The sequence below is a fragment of the Azolla caroliniana genome, unplaced genomic scaffold, assembly GCF_043228905.1.
Source record: "Azolla caroliniana isolate FFs.n. ecotype wild unplaced genomic scaffold, voAzoCaro1.0.p SCAF_16, whole genome shotgun sequence".
Taxonomy (NCBI): domain Eukaryota; kingdom Viridiplantae; phylum Streptophyta; class Polypodiopsida; order Salviniales; family Salviniaceae; genus Azolla; species Azolla caroliniana.
The window spans coordinates 9,484,793-9,507,409 of NW_028230451.1; positions in this window are offsets into that span (position 1 = coordinate 9,484,793).

Here is a 22,617-nt window from a genome sequence, read left to right on the forward strand (position 1 = left end):
GAGACGGTTCATGTGCAAAGAGAAGGGAAGAAGAAGATGCCGGAATACGATACCGGTAGCGAAGGGTTGGATCAAAACGAATATGACACCGGAAAGGAAGAAGGTGGATCTTTAGAAAGGAAGTCCGAATTGGCCAAGATGGGCCTCAAACCGGGTAGCGAAAAGTTACGCTAATCAATCGGTCAAAAGAAAACCGTCATGAGGTACGGATAAAAATAGTACATGCCGCATCACTATGCGTACATGACTAAGGTGGCGGAAGTGTGTGAACCGGAGAGCTATGCAGGAGCGGCAAAAGACGCAAATGGGCGTGCTGCTATGGAGGAAGAAATGTGGGCACTTGATGCCAACGACAGATGGGACTTGGTTGACCCTCCTCGACAGTATAAACAGATCGGTTGCAAATGGGTATATAAGGTGAAGTACAATGCTGACGGTTCGGTCAACTGGTACAAGGCCTGGTTAGTGGCAAAGGGATACGCACAGACCTACAGAATCGACTATGATGAGACCTTTGCTCCGGTAGCGAAGATGACGACGGTTCGTGTGGTACTAGCTGTTGCTGCAGCAACGAGATGGCATCTTCACCAAATGGACGTGAAGAATACGTTTCTTCAAGGTGACCTTGAAGAACGGGTCTATATGATCCAACCCCCCGGTTTCCAATCGGAGATGAACAAGTTGGCAGTATGCCGACTCAAGAAGTCGTTTTACGGTCTGAAGCAAGCCCCCCGAGCTTAGAATGCTAAGATCACGCACTGGTTGCGTAAGATGGGGTTTGCGGCCTCAAAGTCCGACTCGTCACTGTTCATCCAGAAAGGTCTGGATAGTCTGGTCTGTATCCTGCTATATGTTGATGATTTAGTCATCACCGGACCTGGACAGGATGAAATCGGTAGAGTGAAGTGCTAGTTGTCGGACGCATTTGAAATGAAGGATCTGGGAGACCTTCATTATTTTCTTGGGATCAAGTGATCCAGACCCTTGATGGCATATTGCTCTCACAAAGACACTATGTGCTGAATATGTTGTACAAGTTCGGCATGACGGAATGTCGACCGATCTCCACACCCTTGGACCGGAACTTGAAGGTACGTCCCAACTCCGGCCCGGCCTGCGATGAGAAACGGTTCCGACAAATTGTCGGAAACCTTATATACTTGACGATCACCTAACCTGACATCAATTATCCAGTCAGGGTGATTAGCCAGTTCATGCAGAAGCCGACCGTTGAGCACCTTTAGTGCGCAGACCGGATACTCTGGTATGTTAGCGGCACGAAGGATCGGGGACTGTTATACCGACACGGTATAGCTGGGAAGCTAGTCAGATATACCGATGTTGACTGGGTCAATGATGCTTCGGATCGTCGATCCACCTCCGGTTACATGTTTTCTCTTAGTAGTGTGGTTGTTGCATGAAGTAGCAAAAAGCAGCCAATAGTGGCTTTGTCGAGCACTATGGCTGAATACCAGGGCGGTACCATTGCCACCTGTGAAACTATCTGGCTTCGGAGATTGCTGCGAGACCTTCAGATCGAGGTGCCGACCCCGATCCTGATTTATTGTGACAACGTAAGCAACATATAGCTCTCCAAGAATCCTGTATTCCATGCTCGGACAAAGCACATAGAAGTGCATTATCACTTTGTTCGTGAGTATGTCCTGAGCGGTGAAGTTGAACTTCAGTATGTTCACACGAATCGGTAGATTGCCGACATCTTCACCAAGCTGCTCGGATTGGACAAGTTGCATCATTTTTCAGAGATGCTTGGCATTCAACATCTCGATGTGCCACACTTGAGGGGGAGAACAAGAACGGGAATGGATGACACCGGACAAGGAGAAGGAGAGGAAGAAAGAACCAAGGGGGAAGATGAGCAAATAAAGGAAGCCGAGCCGATCGAAGGAGTCGGCACATCCGAATAAGTCAAAGCAAATGGTAGAGTCAAGAAGGACAAAGCCGATCAGAAGAAGGCCAAGAGCCGGACGTAGTCCAATGTGGTGAAGTGCCTAAAAACGGAAGAAGAGTCCGACACTACCAACTCGAACAAGAGCTGGAACGAATCGGAGGAAGCCGATTCGGTTCAATAGTTGGATTCGGAAGAGCTCGATCAACTAAAGGCCAAGCAGACAAGAAGGCACTGGAAGTCGAGACAAATACGGGCGAATCGATGGGTCGACAAGCGCCAGAGTCGTAGCAGCAAAGGAGCTGAGATGGGCCTGCTGAGCAGAAAAGCCGACCAAGGAGCACGAGGTGCACAGAACTGGACTGGACGAGGAGTGCGAGCAAGGCGGGAGGACGTTAAAAGAAGCTGAAGGAAAGAACCGGCCACTGTAGACACTGACACCATGATCCGACCTCAAGTTGAGCTTGAGGAGGAGTGTTGAGCGAGCAAGCTCAACCGGATCCGGATCGGTATCCGGATGATATCTGGAACCAAGAGCCGAATCGGAGACCTGGATCGGATTGAAACCAGTAGGTCGTTAGAGGCTTAGGGATCCAGCCTAGTATGTAGGCATAGTTTTGGGGGTCAGTTACAGTCACTCATGTGAGCATTGAAGTACCTGTCAATACTTCTATCAGTCCTTTATGGACTCGCATAAAAGTCTCTCTCAGCACATTCAATGTACAGAGTCATATATAGAGTATTATTTTTTAATATAGTTTATGTTGTCATGCCTTTCGGCTCCAGATCGTTGCATGAGTCGGGTGGGAACCACTGAGGTTTTAGACTAGGAGAAAGAAGAATACAATATAAGGCTAGTTATGAATAGGTAGAAAGAGAAGTAAGAAATAAAAACTTATGAATCCCACGTGTTTAGTGTATTTAATCAATATTTAGATTGTAAGAAAGAGAATTTTTATGATAAACTCGTGAATCCCACGAATATATTAGATTGATCAATCCTTGTAAAATAATCAACAACATCATACATCTTTCTCTCCTCCTTATATAAGGATGGAAAAGACTAAGCATAGCGTCATGCTTTTTCTAAAGTGTTCATGCACACTAAATGTGCATGAGTTGCTTTTTCCACTATGCTTTTATTTCCTAAATATAATGCTCATGCTCGCTAGATGTGCATGAGTAGTTTTTTATAGGTGTACATTTTGTTTATAAATAAAATATTCACGCATTCTAAACATGCATGACTTACCTTTTAGCGTAAATAAAGGTCTTATATGTATTAAATCTATATTTAAAACACTTAGGATAAGTTAGTTCAATGGTAAGGTTGTGGTTTGTCTACGTAGAGGTATAAGGTTCAAATCTTGCCCTATCCATGTAACAATCCTTCCTTCTATTTATAAATTTATTTCTTCATCCTGTGAGAGACTCTCACTAGCCTTCCCGGTTCCTCCTTCATCCGGTTCACCTTACCGGGTCCTCCTTACCGGTTCCTCTTTGTCCCATCCGGAGGAACCAAAATGCAAATTTCACGTACTGTGCGAATTACACTATGACACTCACCCCCTCCAAACCCGCACATCCTCCAGTATGTGCCGAAGTTCCCGATGCTCATTATTCGCCTTCATCCGTAGTACTCTCCGATTCTCCCCTTATGTTGACTACGAGTTGAAGTTCACTTTCTTCGTTTTCCGCATCACCGCGATCTTTGTCCGGTTGTTCCTCGTTGTCGGTCTTGTCTAGGGTTACATAGGGTTCGTCATTAGTCCACTTCTTGAAGATCTTTACCCGTATCCCCGCTATAGGCACTCGTAGTATCGTACCGTTGTCGAAAACTTTCCGAACCTCGTATGGCCTGAACCACCTTTTCGCGAACTTCTATATCGTTGTATGTTGATGATCTAAAATACTGTCATAGACAATCACCCAATCTCCTTCTTCAATCTTCCGTGGTTGTAGTTGGTGCTTTGTGTCGAATCGGCTTTTGTTCCGGAATCGCGCTTCTTGTTGTTGGCGTGTTGCTTCCGCTATGTCTTCCGGTCTTCCCTCTAGTTGTCGTATCCGGACTGCTAGTAGTTCTTCCCGGCTCATCTCTTCCTTCCACAACAACACTGTCCATGTCTCAATTGCGGTTTCCGTCAGCATTACCGGTGCTTGTCTGGTCATGAGTTCGGCCGGCAGAAAACCAGTCACAGAACTATGCATCGTACGATCCGCCCATAGTTCATATGGGAGCATCTGCGGCCAATCCTCCACCCTTCCATCGCATGCTTTTGCAAGTGCTTTGACAATTGGACTATGTCCTCATTCGATCTTCCCGTTGGCTTCCGGATTGTATGTCGTTGTTAGTGTTAACCGAACTCCATGTTTGGTGAAGAATTCCCTAGCTTTATTAGTGTCGAGTTCTCCCCGATCCGCAATCACTTGTCCTACACACCCGTACCTGCAAAACACTTCTTCCAAAAGAAATTGGCATACTGCAGAACATGTTTTCCTCTGTAGTGCTTGACCTTCTACTTGGTTTGTGAGATCTTCCCGAGCTAACACCAAGTACTTCTTTTGTTCGATCCCGGTTGGCATGGCTACAATGTCGACCATCCATTTGAAGTTGATTGTTGGTGAGAATGTCGGATGTAACTCATCCTGCTGTCGAACCCTGGAGTAGACTTGGTATTTCTCACAGCTTTCCGTGAACTCCGCGACATCTTTGTACATATTCTTCCACCAATATCTTTGCTTGATCTTCACAAATGTTGGCCAATCAGATTCGTGAAATTTGGACATTATCTGGTTTCGTTGCTCTTTTGTCCCGACTACTCGAAGTGGTATGCCATCCGGTCTTTTCGGCTCCCACCATATTAATCCATTTTTCAAGAAGAACTTTCGCACTTGCCGCTTCTTACTTCGGATCTCGGCTCTCTTCTCTTTATTTTCCAATGATTCCTCGATTTCTTGTAGCACTTTCCCAATCAACAAGCTTTCTCCCTCGTATTCTTCTTCCCGGAATTCTCGGATTACGTTCACCCGACATATGTACTCTAAAGCAAAGTAGTCTTTGGAAACTTCTTCATTATCGGATTCGGTTATGTTGTCTCTGAACCGCGCCCTTGATAGCATATCTGCTACCGCGTTGTCTTTTCCGGAGATGTGTCATACCTCCGGATTAAGTGACTTAACATATGCAATCGACCTTAACATAGCCACATCCGATATAGTACAACACCGCATCATCCCGAGTATCGGAACACAATCCGTTTCGATCTCTACTTCGGCTCCGATCAAATAATCTCGATCCGATTTGATTGCCGACACGACTCCCCATAATTCTCTTTTGACTTGTGCATATCCGCCTTGCATCTGATCCCGGTTGGACATGTATCAACCGTTACTATGATCGATCGCTCATAGCTCGGCTTCTAAAGTGCTTCAGCTCTCCGCAGTGTTTTCTTGAGCTTCTTCATGGCTTTGGTGTGTTCCAGTTTCCATTCGAACTTCATCCCCCCTTCCGCGCAACAAGTGATAGAGTGGGTTCGCAATATGTGCATAGTGCGGAATCCATATGTGATAGAATGCACATCCTCCAAGAAACCTTCGGACTTTGGATTGTGACTCACATACTTCTTTCATGGCTTGAATCGCATGGATCTTGGTTGGTGACGGTCTTCGGCCGTAGGGCCCACATAGATATCCAATTACTAATATCTCTTCTTGCCCGAATGCCGATTTCTCCCCAGAAAGTGTTAGGTGCACATCTTCTAACTTTCGAAGCACTTTCTCGCAATCATGAATATGGTCGACTATGAACTTTCGGCATCCCCAATCATCCATAGTTTCATCTCTTTCTTCTACCACACATCCTTTCATCGGAATGTCATCTAGGAATGACATCATTATCTCCGAGATGCAATCTCGAGGCACCTTTTCATTGCGTTCATCATATGTGCCACCGAGTTTGTCGCTCCTTGTGGTAGTGTGCACATTTGGACTAATCCTATCGGTGTTCGCATGGTAGTGATGTCTCGGCTCTCCACGGCTAGTTGGAATTGGTCATACCCCGAGTATAGGTCTCCGATGGAGTATATCGCACGACCGGCAAATGCTTCCGCAAATTCGTCCACTATTGGACCGACTCCGGAGTTCCGGATCGTGACCTTGTTCACCTGTTGCAAGTCTTGGATAAATCGGAGTGAACCATTCTTCTTCGGAATCGTAAACCATCGATTTGAGTACGGAGCGTTTGATGGCTTTAGAATCCCCATCGCCACCTTCTCCTTGAGCAACTCGATGACTTTCGGAATATGCGCCTATGGCACCGGAATCGGCTTCAGGTTCCACAACACATGATCAATCGTGAAGATCACCATCGGCTCCACTATCTTCGGATCAACGCACCCTATCTCTTTCGATGTGAATGCAAATGCTTTTCCATGTTGTTCCAACATCTCACGAAATCGTTCTTCTTCTTTATGTAAGAGGAAACCACCTCCACCGATCCGAAGTTTTTTCCGGGTTTCATCCGTGAAGGCATGTCCGATATCCACCGACTTTCGAAGTGTTGGATCTCCCGAGACTTCTTCCCTCTTTTTTTTGCAATCGACGGGTAGCGGTCCCGCGGCCGGTTTCACTTTCTTCTCCACGGTCTTGTATTTCGTACTGACCATTGCTTCTTCTTTGCGGAGCACATCCGGCCCCATTTTCGCAATGATCTCGTACATCTCGACCGATTCCACCGGAACTACCCGGTCTCCCTAGCTATTTTCTTTCGCAAGATCTTCAAGCCATTGTAGCGTGCTCCCATGGAACACTTCTTCGACTACTCCCACGATTTCTTCGTCTTCTTTTATTATTGATGCTGACCGTAACTTATCCTCTACTTGTCGGTATTCTTTCTTCATTCCTCCGGTTATGGCTGTGTACATGGATGCCCCATCCGGACCGATTTGTACTTGTTTTGCTTTGAGAGTTTTCTGCCTGTGTCTCCGCTTTGACTCCGAATTCGTGCGAAAGTCGCACCGCTATCGAGCACCTTCGTCTCCATCCATGATGCCGTGATAAAGGGTTGCCCAAGGATCACGGAGTGTGAGACCTCATCTTGCACGAAGAAATTTTGGTCTATCTCCATATCTCCGATCTTCACTATTACATTCGAACAAGCCGCAAATAGGTCTTCTGTTGCTTTAGTGGCTGCCCGGATCTTCCATCCATGATTAGTATTAATAGGGCACTTCCCCTTTCGGTAGAACTCCTTGGACATCAAGTTGATCTCCGATCCGTGATCAAGCAATGCTAGTACGAGCTCTTTGATGTTGCCGATTTGAACCGGAGTCTCCGTAGTTGCACGTGCCCAATGTGGCCTTGGGTAGTGGGAGTTCGGAATTTCGTCCTCGAATTCGGTGTCATTCATTAAAACGGTATTTGCATTCACCCTTGGAGCATTTTCCTCCGTACTTTGTCTTTTCCTCTTCACGACATCCACAAGAAGATCGTGGAAAACACCTTTGCATTCATAAGTGGAAGGATTGCGCATTCCACTTATAGATTCCTTTTATAATCTTGTGATTTTAGACAATTTCCAAAAACTTCATACACCAGTATCACATGTTTTAAATAGCATGTAAATTTTGCTAATTTTTTGAGATTTAACAAATTTCAAAATGATCATTTCTAAAATTGAATAGTTTAGGGATAAATGTTTAAATGTTGATGGTTTGTAGATATGAAATGTAGTTAACTTAAAGAAAATCACAATTATGGTCAACTCAAGGCACAAGTTAAGATTAATGGTTTCACCATATTGAGAAGATTAAGGTTACATTTATTGTTAGACTTGAAAATGTTTTAAGTATAAAAGGTAATATTGCAATCCTTAATGTCATCATCTATAAATTAGTGCTCATTAACATCCATAAATTCACAACTCAAGAAATGTAGACAATATTCATAAACAATTTTGATAAATCCACAACTCCTAAAATGTAGATGATATTCATAAACTGTCAAACTTTAGATGTGAACATTAATATATCAATTTGAACATAACACATAGTTATCAGGGTATCTACAATGTTATAATCTCCTTCCTTATAAGAATTCCCCTTCAAAATTTGTGAAGTAAATGGCATTTGCAAAGTTCAATTACCATCAACACAATTATTAATGGTTTTCTTCTAATAAATGAAGCACATATTTACCATAAGGTATCTTGTTGTGCAACATACATCTTTAAAAAACCTCTTTTATTTGAAAAACAACAAGAGTTTTAAACATGAACACGATATGTTGTATTGAATTGACGTAAAAAATAGAGTTTTCATCATAACTCTATACAATATATTGAATTCATGTTCAAAGTTTTTTTACCAGATTTAAATAATAATAATAATAATAAATTAAGCTTGAGTTCATAGAAAAACCAGATTTTTCATCACAATTCAATACAATGTATCGAGTTCATGTTTAAAGTAATTTTTTCTAATTTTTAAAAAAACATTTTCAATTTGTTTCAATATTTTATTTTATTTTCAATTTTTTTTTGTTTTTTCCAATTTTTTTCATTTTTTAATTTTTTTATGGAAAAATTAATAATTTTAAACATGAACTCGATACATTGTATCGACTTGTGATAAAAACTCTGGTTTTTTCATCACTTATTAAAGCTCAAAAAAAAATTCTAAGACAGAGACAAAATTAGTACTAATGAGAATTTAAGGTGTAGAACACTTGAGAAAAGAAGAGATAGAGAGAGTGTGTGTGAGAGAGAGAGGGATTGAGAGGGAATGATGATGACAACGATATACTGTGTGACAAGAATATACAAGGAACGCTCGATATAGTAAAAATGAAAATAATATTCTATACATTACAATGTATGGTCTAATGGTCAAGAGGGGGACCCATGTAGCATAAGGTCATGGGTTCGAGTCCTACCATATCATGAAATGAGTTAATCTATCTCTTTTACATGAACTCATAACTTTTTGACATGAACTCGATACGGCGTATCGAGTTCATGTTGAAAAGCTAACTCTTGTACATGAACTCGATACGCCGTATCGAGTTCATGTTGAAAAGATAACTTTTTGACATGAACTCGATAAGCCGTATCGAGTTCATGTTTAAAGTTTTATTTCGGATTTTTTTTATTTCATGTTGAAAAGCTAACTCTTTTACATGAACTCGATACGGCGTATCGAGTTCATGTTGAAAAGCTAACTCTTGTACATGAACTCGATACGCCGTATCGAGTTCATGTTGAAAAGCTAACTTTTTGACATGAACTCGATACGGCGTATCGAGTTCATGTTTAAAGTTTTATTTCGGATTTTTTTTTAAAGATAATTACATTTTTTCCTATTTTATTTTTGGTATTTTTTCCTATTAACGCTTTAATAAGCGATGAAAATAATATTTCATGTATTACAATGTATGGTGTAATGGTCAAGAGCTCAACCCATGTAGCAAAAGGTCATGGGTTTGAGTCTTACCATATCATGACATGAACTAAGCTAACTTCTTTACATGAACTCGATACGCCGTATCGAGTTCATGTTGAAAAGCTAACTTTTTTACATGAACTCGATACGGCGTAGCGAGTTCATGTTTAAAGTTTTATTTCGGATTTTTTTTTAAAAATAATTACATTTTTTTCTATTTTATTTTGGTGTTTTCTTTTTTTTCTAAAAAAAATTACGCTTTAATAAGTGATGAAAATAATGTTTTATGTATTACAATGTATGGTCTCATGGTCAAAAGCTCGACCCATGTAGCGTAAGGTTATGGGTTCGAGTCCTACCATATCATGACATGAACTAAGCTAACTTTCATACATGAACTCGATACGCCGTATCGAGTTCATGTTTAAAGTTTTATTTCGGATTTTTTTAAATAAATAATTACATTTTTTCCTATTTTATTTTGGTGGTTTGTTTTTTTTCTAAAAAAATTTGAGCTTTAATAAGTGATAAAAATAATATTTTATGTATTACAATGTATGGTCTAATGGTCAAGAGCTTGACCCATGTAGCATAAGGTCATGGGTTCAAGTCCTACCATATCATGACATGAAAAGTTTAATTTTGGATTTTTAAAAAAAAATAATTACATTTTTTTCTATTTTATTTTGGTATTTTGTTTTTTTTCTAAAACAAAATTGAGCTTTAATAAGTGATGAAAAAACCAGAGCTTTTATCACAAGTCGATACAATCAAATTGATGTTTAAAAAATAAAACAAAATCAATAATTTTTTTTTAAAAATTGACAAAAATTGAAACAAAATTGAAAACAATTAGAAAAAATTACTTTAAGCATGAACTCAATACATTATATCGAATTGTGATGAAAAATTATGGTTTTCTAGATGAACTCAAGCACAATTTATTATTATCATTATTTTTTAAATCCAGTAATAAAAACTTTGAGCAAGAATTCAATACATTGTATGGAATTATGATGAAAACTCTATTTTTTACATCAACTCGATACAACATATCGACTTAATGTTTAAAATCTTGTTGTTTTTCAAATAAAAGAGGTTTTTTAAACATGAACTTGAATCGTACTAAAATGTTTGTTTTAACAAGAGAAAAAGATGTATATCGATAGTGCAAACAAGTATGTTGTACAACAAGATACTTTATGGTGAACACGTGCATCATTGATTAACAAAAAACTATTAATAATTGTGTTGATGGTAATTGAACCTTGCAAATGCCATTTACATGGTCCATATAGTGTTCGCGTGGTTCTTAATCACTACTTAATGTTAATCTTTATAGTTGGAACGAAGGATGACAACACAAGCATAACTCAGATGAGAAGGAAAATTGCAAGAACTCAAGATGGGGATATTAATAGCTACACATGTAGATGGCCATGACCTAGGGTACCAATTCTGCATTGGTAAAGTTTTGGACGTGATGATGTATTAAACCTTTGTAATACATCTATCATTGACATTAATGAGGTGGATATCATTATGTATGACTTTACACAGACAAAAGTTGGATGTATAAGGACAACAACGATATGCATAATAAAAGAGATATTAGCAAGTCTAGAAGATATCTCATATTGAAGGCGAAGAAGATTTATTGCACAAAATTTGGAAATACCATTTGGTGAAGACAATGATTTGATTGGTACATTGGAAGATGAGGAGGAAGAGTCACAATTGTATATTATCTATAATAGTGATTCTCATGAAAAGAATGATGATAGTCATGCAAATAACTCCCAAATGTATTTATTGTGCAACTATATGTAACAAATTTAGACAACATTTTATCGAATGGAATAAAAACGTTCATTGTTTTGAAATATTCTACTTTGATTTCTTTAAGATCTAAAAACTTATTAGTTGTCATTTTTCTTTAAAAATCCACAAAGTTACTTTTCATATTTTACCCAAATTTGGCATTTTTCAATTTTACCAAATGGTGAAATTTTCAACTTTTTCATCAAGTTTTGGAGAACATGTGATACTAGTATCAAGACGTTTTGTGAAATGGCAAAAAAAACCCCAAAATCAAATGGAATATTCCTTATCCTTCCGCTTGTGCGCGATCCTTCCACTTGTGAACGCAAACGTGTTGGAACTCCTTCTTCGCTATTCTGAGTAATTCCCGATGCGAAAATTCTACCTGGCTATCGAGGATTCTCTCCTCGAACACATTTTTCAAGTCCGTTTGTTGTTCGATGTCCGAGGCGAGCTTGAATGCCGGAATCGTCTTTTCTTTTGCCTTCCCTCCGGAGTTCTAGCTTTTCGGTGTCTTCGATGGTTCGGTTGCATCATCCGTGCACTGTCGTTTCTCGTCTATATACACTTCATGCAATTGACATAAGGCGTACACACTATTCTTCTTGACGGGGCACTCCCATCCTGTAGCTTCACGGATGCCTTCCGCGGTGCTTCGGATCTCATTAGAGTCGGTTTTCTCAGGGTTTTCTAGCACATCCGACCAAAAAGACGCCTTTGCTCCCGATGACTCACCCACACTTATTCCCGCGGTTGTTGCATAATTACCTTTCGCCGCTATTTCCTCCTCTATGACCTTCTTCATGCCGCCTTTCCGGAAGTTCGGTCGGAGTGGCTTCCGAGAGTCCATCGAATGAATCTGATTTCCCTCGTGATAGATAAGATCTCGTTGTAACGCCTCCTTGTGCTCGTCGCAATCCCTCCGATCATGTTCAGTGCTATCACACCATATACACCGACAATCCGTATACTTGGAACTTGTAGGACAGTCATCCGACTTCTTCACCATCGCGATTTTTAGATTCTCCATCTCCTTCAGCAACTGCTCCACCGTGGTTGCGTCGATTTCCTTCTCGGTCGTAGTCTCCCGAGCCCGCAGTTGATGGTCTTCCAGTCCGGATCTTGGTTTCGGAATCGGTTCCGAAACCTTGTTTTCTTCGTTAGCAAGCCATTGCCCCCTCTTCGTGTATCGTGTGACGATATCCTACACGCTTTCCCATGTTTTGGTGAGGCCACTCTCAATGGCCATGTCCTCCAAAAGCACTCCAAGATCTTTCCGGTCCCAGATGTCCACGACTCATAGGAACATGATCACTTTGTCCAGTGCGAGGATAGCTTTTATTTCCTAAATATAATGCTCACGCTCGCTAGATGTGCATGAGTAATTTTTTATAGGTGTACATTTTTCTTATAAATAAAGTATTCATGCATTCTAAAAATGCATGACTTACCTTTTAATAAAGGTAGGCGTAAATAAAGGTCTTATACATATTAAATCCTTATTTAAAACACTTAGGATAAGTTAGTACAATGGTAAGGTTGTGGTTTGTCTATGTGGAGGTATAGGGTTTGAATCCTGCCCTATGCATGTAATAATCTTTCCTTCTATTTATAAATTTGACTCTTCATCCGGTGAGAGACTCTCACCAGCCTTCCTTACCGGTTCCTCCTTCATCCGGTTCTCAGCGGTTCTCCTTACCGGTTCCTCCTTGTCCCATCCGGAGGAACCAAAATGCAAATTTCACATAGTGTGCGAATTACACTATGACAACGTTCTGCTCTCTCTATGTCTCTCTTGTGCATATTCTCTGTGTTAAGCTTCCATTGAACCTTTCTCTCTACTGTTGCTATCCGGTAGAGCCGGTTTGTAATACGCTTCCGCATGCTAACTTTTACATCCCTGCATCTATGATGAAGCACAAAGCCAATCAAATGGGAGTGGGCACTTCAAAGCCAAAGAGGTGTGGTATGTGCACTCTGGCACTTCCAAGCACATGACAAACCATTGTTAAGAGTAATGTGTAGAAGCTCGTACACACAACTGGCTCAGCCGGATAACAACAGAAATAGGACGAAGGTTTAATGGAAACCTTGTATGAAAATATAGAGAAATTTGTTGCAAAGATGCGCATGCATGTGTGCTTTGCTTGAACTGGACCACCAGGGTCTCGGACCTAGGAGGACGTCCCTCAAGTTATTGAGAAGAGGACGATGTGAATGTAAGATTTGAGGAAACAATGCTATACTTGAGAAGATCGAAAATTTGTAGAATTGAGAAGAAGATAAACAAGAAGAAGAAGAAGAAGAAGAAGAAGAATATATTGATGGTGATGATGGTGATGATGGTGATGATGGTGATGATGATATCACATATTGAGCACCTCCATGCTTGTGACATTCACAAAACCATGGGCTAAGACCATAGTTTTCTACACACGGTTTTGCTTATGACATGCAGAAAACCATAGGCTTAAACCATGGTGTTGTGTACATGGTTTTGTACGTTTGTTTCCTTTGCAATACTGAATATGAGAAGAAAATATACAAAATCTACAACACTCAGTAGTAGCTTTAATGGTAAGTCAATTGTCTCCTATCTTGGAGGTGCAAGGTTCAAATTGTACTTACACCAGTCTATACGCACTCAATGCCAGTAGGCCCTAGGTTTATTTATTATTGATTTATTTGCATGTTTACAAGTATTTGTGAAATGTGCATCTGGGTCGAAGCACGCTACGGTGTACCAGAAAAGTACTGTTTTTGGCCACAAAAATTGTCAGTACTTTCAATACTATTAGTACTGAATAATTCAGAAAAAAAATTAGAGAAAAAGAAAATCGATTTTGGAGAGTGGGGTGACTGTAGTACAAGTGTCATTTACTGTAGAAGGAGTGGGGAGAACACGTGAGGAGATGTTCTTCCATTTTGGGGGCTATTTTCCCCTCACGTCGATTTTGGCGCTTCCCCTCACGTCGTTTTGGCGCTTCCCCTCATACTCCTCTTCCTATATCCCTCTGAGCTTTTCATCACAGACATCCATGTCACGTTTCTGATTTTCCTTCAATCTAAATCTTAGACATCCATGTCTGGTTGGAGAGTTTGAGTTGAGGATTTCTGATTTTTTTAGGGTTTCTGTTTTTGTTAGGGTTTAGGTTGAGGTACAGAGACTGTTCTGAGGGTTTAGGTAGCAGCCAATAGTGACTTTTTCGACAACGACTTTCTTACTTCCACCGATTGTAGTTGATGTCGTGGTGATTTGGGGCTTTTTCCACCAAATCGAGGTGGCATTGAAGGTTCCTTCCACCAAATCGAGGCGGCATATCCAACGCTCCCTCCACCATTGGAGGTTCCTTCCACCAAATCGAGGCTGCATATCCATGCTCCCTCCACCATTGGAGGTTCCTTCCACCAAATCGAGGCGGCATATCCAACGCTCCCTTCACCATTGGAGGTAATTCAGTACTAAAATCTTTCATTTCTTCATATTTTTAGTACTAAAATGTTTCATTTCTTCATATTTCAGTACTAAATTTTTAGAATTGACATTTGTCATATTTGATATGTAATTCTAATGTTTGAAACAAAATATTTCTCACTTTGCAGGCCACATTTTAAAACATTTGATTGTGTTTTCTTGGTTGAGTCTATATAACATTAACTACTTTCACAAGACACTTAATTTTTGTGGATAAATCTAGTGACCGAATGGGGGTTCCTAACGAGAGTGAGTTGTCAAGTAACTCATGCATATCTGAAAGGACTAAGAGACGAGTGGTTCTTCACATAGTCCGTTATTTGGTAGAAATAACGAAGAGATTTAGTGAAGAGGATCGTAGGGATATTATCTGTAGAGTGTTACACCATCAAAGTTTGAATGAAGACATGGAGAGAATAAAATTTAGGGACCAATGTGTTTCAGAAGAGATTGTGGAGTCTATGAAGTCATCCCTAGACTTAGTGAAAGGTGTAGAGAGCTTAGACAAACTAGCTGCAAAGAGGGCAGCCCTACACATGGTTGTGAACGGTGCAAGAGAAAAAAAATATAGTGATACTAAAGTTGCCGAAATATACACTCAAGCAAATTCAAGTGGCTGGGGTTGGGACGTAGACGACGATGTGATGCCTTATCTCAAGAGATTATTGAGAAAGTGGATTCATTTTGGGCCAACAATACACGTGTCTCACCAAATAAGAAGGACGTGTGTAGACAACGAATAAGTCAGGGTAAGTACCAGATTCACCCTAGACACTTCTTGGAGATGACAGAGGTATTCCATTTTTTTATATCAATTCACATTCCATAACTTTGTGTTTTGACCAAGTGTATATTAATGTTTGATATATATATTGGTTGATGTAGGCTAAATTGTACATGAACTTTAAAGACCAACATCCAAGCTTGACTGTTGGATTCTGCAAGTTCCAAGGTTTGAAACCATTTTATGTTAGAAAATTAAATGAGAGGAATACATGTTGTTGTGTGTACCATGTGAAGATGGACATGTTAAGGCTAGCAGTGAATGCAATGCGTACTGATTCTAAGGGTATACACGGGGAATTATGTGTCTGCACTTGTGAGATTTGTAGACCAAATGGGGAGGATAATAGGTGTAATGCACGAAACATGACTTATGCATCCGTTTCTGAGCTATGGAGGTCTTGTGTTTGTGAAAAAGAACCATCATGTGAGTGGCATCGTCGTACATGTCTATTAAGAACATGTAAGGTTTGTCCGCTACCATTATTTTGTAGGCAGGAGCTTGATTTGGGAAATAGTCATATCGTGAAATGGAAATATTTGGAGTATGTGACTGAAAATATTGGCAAGGGAGTTGTAACTAAGCGTATCAAGGAAGTATATAAGGAGACATGTGCTGCTACCCTTGTCTCAGAATTTAAGAAACAACTTGGGGTGTTCATTCCACATAACTTCCGGAGTTATTGACAAAATTCACAGTTCAAGGAATGTATTAATAACTTACCAACGGGTGTCATCGTATCCGTTATTGATTTTGCAGAAAACTATGCATTTAAAGTTCAAAATGAGGTTCAATCAATGCATTGGTACAATGATCAATGTACAATACTTGTACATATTTGCTATTGGAGGCAAGACGGTGAGTTACATAAGAAATCAATATTTTACATTTCAGATGATAAAAAGCATGATACACTATTTGTTCAACATTGTTTTAAGCTTCACCATGCAGATTTATTTTCTCTAGGGTTAACCTTTAACCGTCATTTGGTTTGGTCTGATGGTGCTGCCTCGCAGTTTAAGGCGGCACAATCGTTCTACTTTATCGCCAGGTAATTTTTAATCCATATGTTTAGTACTTATCATGCAATGTGTAAGGAAGTAATTCTTGTGTTAGTGGATGCATACTAATTATGTTTGTAACTATTAACAAACAGTACTATTCACATGAATGCATATTAATTATGTTTGTAACTATTCGAATCTTGCACTTGTGAATGGATGCATGCATACTAATTTTGTTTGTACTAAATCTGTACTAAATCAGTATTTACTGAAGGATGTAAAGTACTCGTATTGTACTCTATAGTATTGTCCGTCCTTAAGAGAATTGTACTAAGTAACTTCTAATCCATGTGAAGTGTTCTCCATAGACACAGTGTACTATGTTGTGTTTACAAAAGGATGTAAAGTACTCATCTTGTACTCATAGTATTGTCCGTCCTTAAGAGAATTGTACTAATTATCTTTTTATCCATGTGAAGTGTTCTCCATAGACACATTGTACTATGTTGTGTGTTGTATCTGTACTATGTTGTGTGTATAGAAGGATGTAAAGTACTCATATTGTACTCAGAGTATTGTTCGTGCTTAAGAGAATTGTACTAAGTATCGATTAATCCATGTGAAGGGTTCTCCATAGACACATTGTAGTATGTTGTGTGTTGGTTCTGTACTATGTTGTGTTTACAAAAGGATGTAAAGTACTCATCTTGTACTTATAGTATTGTCCTTCCTTAAGAGAATTGTACTAATTATGTTTTAATCCATGTGAAGGGTTCTCCAAAGACACATTGTACTATGTTGTGTGTTGTATCTGTACTATGTTGTGTGTATAGAAGGATGTAAAGTACTCATATTGTACTCAGAGTATTGTCCGTGCTTAAGAGAATTGTACTAAGTATCGATTAATCCATGTGAAGGGTTCTCCATAGACACATTGTACTATGTTGTGTTTACAAAAGGATGTAAAGTACTCATCTTGTACTTATAGTATTGTCCGTCCTTAAGAGAATTGTACTAAATCAGTATTTAATCATGTTGTACTCAATAGTATTGTACTCATCTTTTAAACACACTGTGTGGTACTGATTATCTATTAATCAATGTTCAGCGTTCTCCATGAACACATTGTATTGTACTATGTGTTGTATCTATACTAAATCAGTGTTTATTGGGGGATGTAAAGTACATGTCTTGTAGTACTAATGATCTTCTAAGGAGGGTTGTGTTCTCCGTGGACACATTGTACTGTACTATCCGATATTGAACATTTTGTACTATTTATCTGTTAATACATGTAGAGTGCTTTCCATGAACTCATTGTACTATACTTTGTGCTATATCCATACTAAGTTAGTATTAAATGGATGCCAGGTACTGTTGGTTGACAACATAGTACTATTTATCTTTTAATAAGTGTAGAGTGTAGTACTCTCAATTGACAACATAGTACTAATTTTGTTGGAAACCTGAGATACCAAAGCAGGTATTTCTCCTTATTCAATATTCGTATGCAATGGAATTACTTCGGGTCTGGACATGGAAAAGGAGAGCATGATGGCACGGGGGCTGTGATCAAACGTGCCCTTACAAGTGAGCAGTTGGATAATAATGGTGCTAAGTTACAAAATGCACATGATGTTGTGCAGTGGCTAACATGGAAGATGTCAAATGATGGTAAGAACTGATTGTTTGTTGAAGTTCGCGCTGATGAGGTCGATAGAACTAAATCATATGGTTGTAAAACCGTGAAAGGCACACGCAACACTCATTGTGTGTTAGGGTTTAGCCGCAAGGACACCACACAATTGTTACTCCATAGTTTATCATGCTTTTGTTCCATGTGTCTAGATGAAGCTTGGGATAAATGCATCAACCTATCAATCGTGGAGCCCTGGAAGTTGCAGAAGCTTGAGCATGAACGACAAGATGATATTGAAGAGGATGTGCATTCAAACGATATTATATACTACAACCAAAATCAAGACTTGGCAGTTTTATTGGAAGTTGGAGATCATTTTACAGTGCTCAAATCTCCTCAGAATGAAGATTTAGAAGACTACTACATTGTGGTGTGCAAGCAAGGAAAGACATTATTGAAAGAAGTGGTGAGGGATGGTTGGGGCAACAATTTCAATGTTGGTGAGTCTGTTGTGTATGGAAACTATTATGCAAAGTTGCCGCAGTGCAAGAACACATATGCATTACTAAAAGAAGCACCCATCGCAATAATCTACGTTGATGCCATTCTTGCGATCAAATTCAATATGACTCAAGCAAAGCACAAGGTTAAGGGATACAACACTGTCTACAAGGTCCCCCTAGAGGTTCATGAGCACATATTAGGGGAGGTCTCTCTATTTAATGCTTGAAAGTCACCCTATCAATACATTGTACCAGAAAACTGAAAAACATCCACTTGGAGTTCACTATTAATTTTGATGATTGACAAATGAATTGATATATTTCGTCTTTCTTCTAAAGTGTTTATGCCTCTCAACCACTTGTACTTATCTTTCATAATATATTAGCTGTTGTCAACAGGACTTGGATTTCTTCATTGCCGATATTGCTCATGTTTCCTGATGTTATTTGAGCATAGAAGTTTTGCAGAGCCATGTTAAAATGAGTAAAAATATTGTATATCTTCTTGATAAAGTCTAGATTCATAAGAGTTGGTGTGTCCTCTGTTGGCACATAAATTTGCTCTTCTTTTGCTACCAAGAGAAGATTGTTAGTTGAATTCATTAAAGACTTTAATATTGTAAGATTTTCTACTGTAAGTTCATTCTTCAAAGGGGGCGATGAATTCTGTGAAGACAACAAAGAAAATTATTCTCTTAGAATCCTTTTTTGTTTCATGATATGTCCTGTGAAGCCATCTGAGTTTTAACTTCTTGTATATAAGTCCTGAATATCCAGGCTATGGATTTTAAAGTACAGACCTTCCTTTCCTTAACAAAATAATCCAACTCCTGAAACGATAATTTGTGATAGCTCAAAAAGGTAAGTGTTTCCTTACTACTGTTAGTGGATGGTTCATCCTTTGGGATGATATCATCAAAATATGGCCCACATTGCTTCAACAATTGGCACACATTCTGGTTACCCTCCAAATGGGATTGATGAAACAGTCTATACTTCAGTATATCTTCAATAACACCCGATATTTTCTATTTCTCATCATCAACACCTGAAAACCTAAATTTTCCTAGCAAGCTAAGAAGACTTTCAAGCATTTTATCTACAACAGACTGAAAGACTTTGCGAGGATTAGGAGATGATCTCAAAAAAGAAACAAAACGTTGTAAAATAAGAATACTTAGATCAAAAAGTATATTCCCATTGTTTTTGATATATGTTGACGAGCAAAATACAGAAGCAATTCTTAAACATGAACTTGATTTCACACTGGTATAACTATTTCAGATTCATAAACTGGATTTTTGACATTGGCAATTGAAACAGTATTTTGGTATCCAAATAGTTCAATTTCAGACATCACTAACAACTAAAGTTCAAGTATAATCGAAAGACAATCAGGCACTAGAGGGTAACTTGGCCGATCTTGTAATGCGCTTGTTGTTGGTGCCAGATTTTTCTGATTTTACATTCTTCTTTATCTTAAAGCCTTTAGGTATGAGCTGACTAAGTGGCACTTCATCATCAGAGGCATCAGAGACAGGCGTGGATGCGCGGGCACCTTGTACTGGTGTCAAGCTTGAGAGAGCAACTATGTTTTCTGCAACTGCAATGCTTGTACACAAATCCACAAAGGTGCTGTTGATAGACAAATTATCACTCACCTCCTGAATGCTTGTACTCCTAGCGATCTTTATTGCCCTATCATCATCACCGATGCCTATACACTCGTTCTTATTAGACTCCTGTATGTGGACCGTGACAGTAGTCATGGTCAACTCCTATTATACGGTGGATGTCACCTCATTCTTAAGACAACGTGTACCTACTTGGGTGGTCGTTATTGCCTGGTCCTCTTGGGTGATGCTAGTATGCTCGCTTTGAGTACAATCAGGCCCCCTTCATTAGTAACGTTGTTCGCTCTACACTCCTCATGGGATTCTGTACAATCAGGCTTATCTTCAGGGGAATCTTTAGACAGTACTAGCACATTATTAGTAGACACTACTAACACATTATCAGTACAACTAGTCTTCTCTTCAGCACTTGCCACATTATCAATACAATTAGTCTTCTCTTCAGTACTTGCCATATTCTTTCCACACTCTTCATGGGCTTCAATCTTCTCTTCAGTACTTGCCATATTCTTTCCACACTCCTCATAGGCTTCTTTAGACATACTGTTGTTTGTACATGCCAGCTGCTCTTCACATATGAATGCTTCGTTTTTCTCACAATCCTCATGTGTGGAAGATGTGCTTCCAGAGTCTGCCTCTGTGCAAAGGTTAATTTGATTCTGACTCTGACTAGAATCTGACTCTACACTTGTGCTCCATGAAGTTCCCGATTCATTTGATTGCAGTTGGGAATCACATTGCTCTTGTAAACCTAATTAATGGGATTCCAAAGAATATTAGTATCAACTCACATACTCAAAAGTTTGCAAACAATGAACATAGGGTTTGGGGCCACATTTTTACCTAATGTTACATCGTCATACTGTATAGCGCTTAGATACCCCATTGCAAGTGGTGGGCTCGGTCATCTTCTCCACAACATCTAGGTGCTCAACAGTGTTGTTATGATCTATAATAGCAACAAAAATAGGGTTGTTATGAGCTAAATCATTGTTTTCAAAGTCTGGCTTTTGACGTGTACCTGGGAGTGTGATAAATTCGTCTTCACGATCAGGTTTTGGACTCGTATCTCCGTCACCAAATATCATTTCGTCATCAACTAGTAACACAAGTACATGGTATTATACAATGGATTAGGTTGACAATGCTCCGGACAGGTGAGAACTTATATGACTCACCATTGCATTCAACTTTGCCTTTCTTTCCATCTCCATACAACATTCTTGCAGCATTTCTCTTCTTACTGGGCTCTATTTGTAAAGAAACTGCATTTCTCTTCTTAGTGGGCTCTATTTCTTGATGTTGACCGGAGCTTGGGGAATTTGTTTGTAGAAGCATATGTTCCACTACTCCAATGGCCCTTCTCATACATTCATCCTCATCATAAAAATCATAGGTTATTGGTAATGATGGTCCCTGAACCTTGGAATGTGCAGCAGATATTGAGGGTTTAGGCACAGGGCCTGGTTGTTCCATTACCTTCCCTGGCGTGGAGTTGCTTGACACTACAAGATTTATTGCAAGAAACAAAAAAACCTTGAATGTTAGTACCATCATCTAAAATATATAATGTAGGTCACAAGAGCTGCTTCCCATATTACACAATGTACCAATCATGAACAATGTACTACTCACATAGTTCCTAAATTACTGAACTAGTACTAATAAGGAACACTGTACTACTCACTTAGTTCCCAATTTACACAAGTAGTACTAATCATGCACAATATACACAAGTAGTACTAATCATGCACAATATACTACTCACTTAGTTACCAAATTACACAAGGAGTACTAATCCCGAACAATGTACCACTGACTTAGTCAAATTAAAAAGTAGTACTAATCTTGAATAATGTACTACTCACTTGTTTCCTAAATTACTGAACTAGTACTAATAAGGAACAATGAACTGCTCACTTAGTTCCCAATATACACGATTTGTACTAATCATGCACAATATACACAAGTAGTACTAATCATGCACAATATACTACTCACTTAGTTACCAAATTACACAAGTACTAATCCCGAAAAATGTACCACTGACTTAGTCAAATTAATAAGTAGTACTAATCTTGAACAATGTACTACTCACTTATTTCCTAAATCACTACACTAGTACTAATAAGGAACAATGTACTGCTCACTTAGTTCCCAATTTACACAAGTAGTACTAATCATGCACAATATACTCCTCACTTAGTTACCAAATTACACAAGGAGTACTAATCCCGAACAATGTACTGCTCACTTAGTTCCCAATTTACAAAAGTAGTACTAATCATGCACAATATACTACTCACTTAGTTACCAAATTACACAAGGAGTACTAATCCCGAACAATGTAATGCTCTCTTAGTTCCCAATTTACACAAGTAGTACTAATCATGCACAATATACTACTCACTT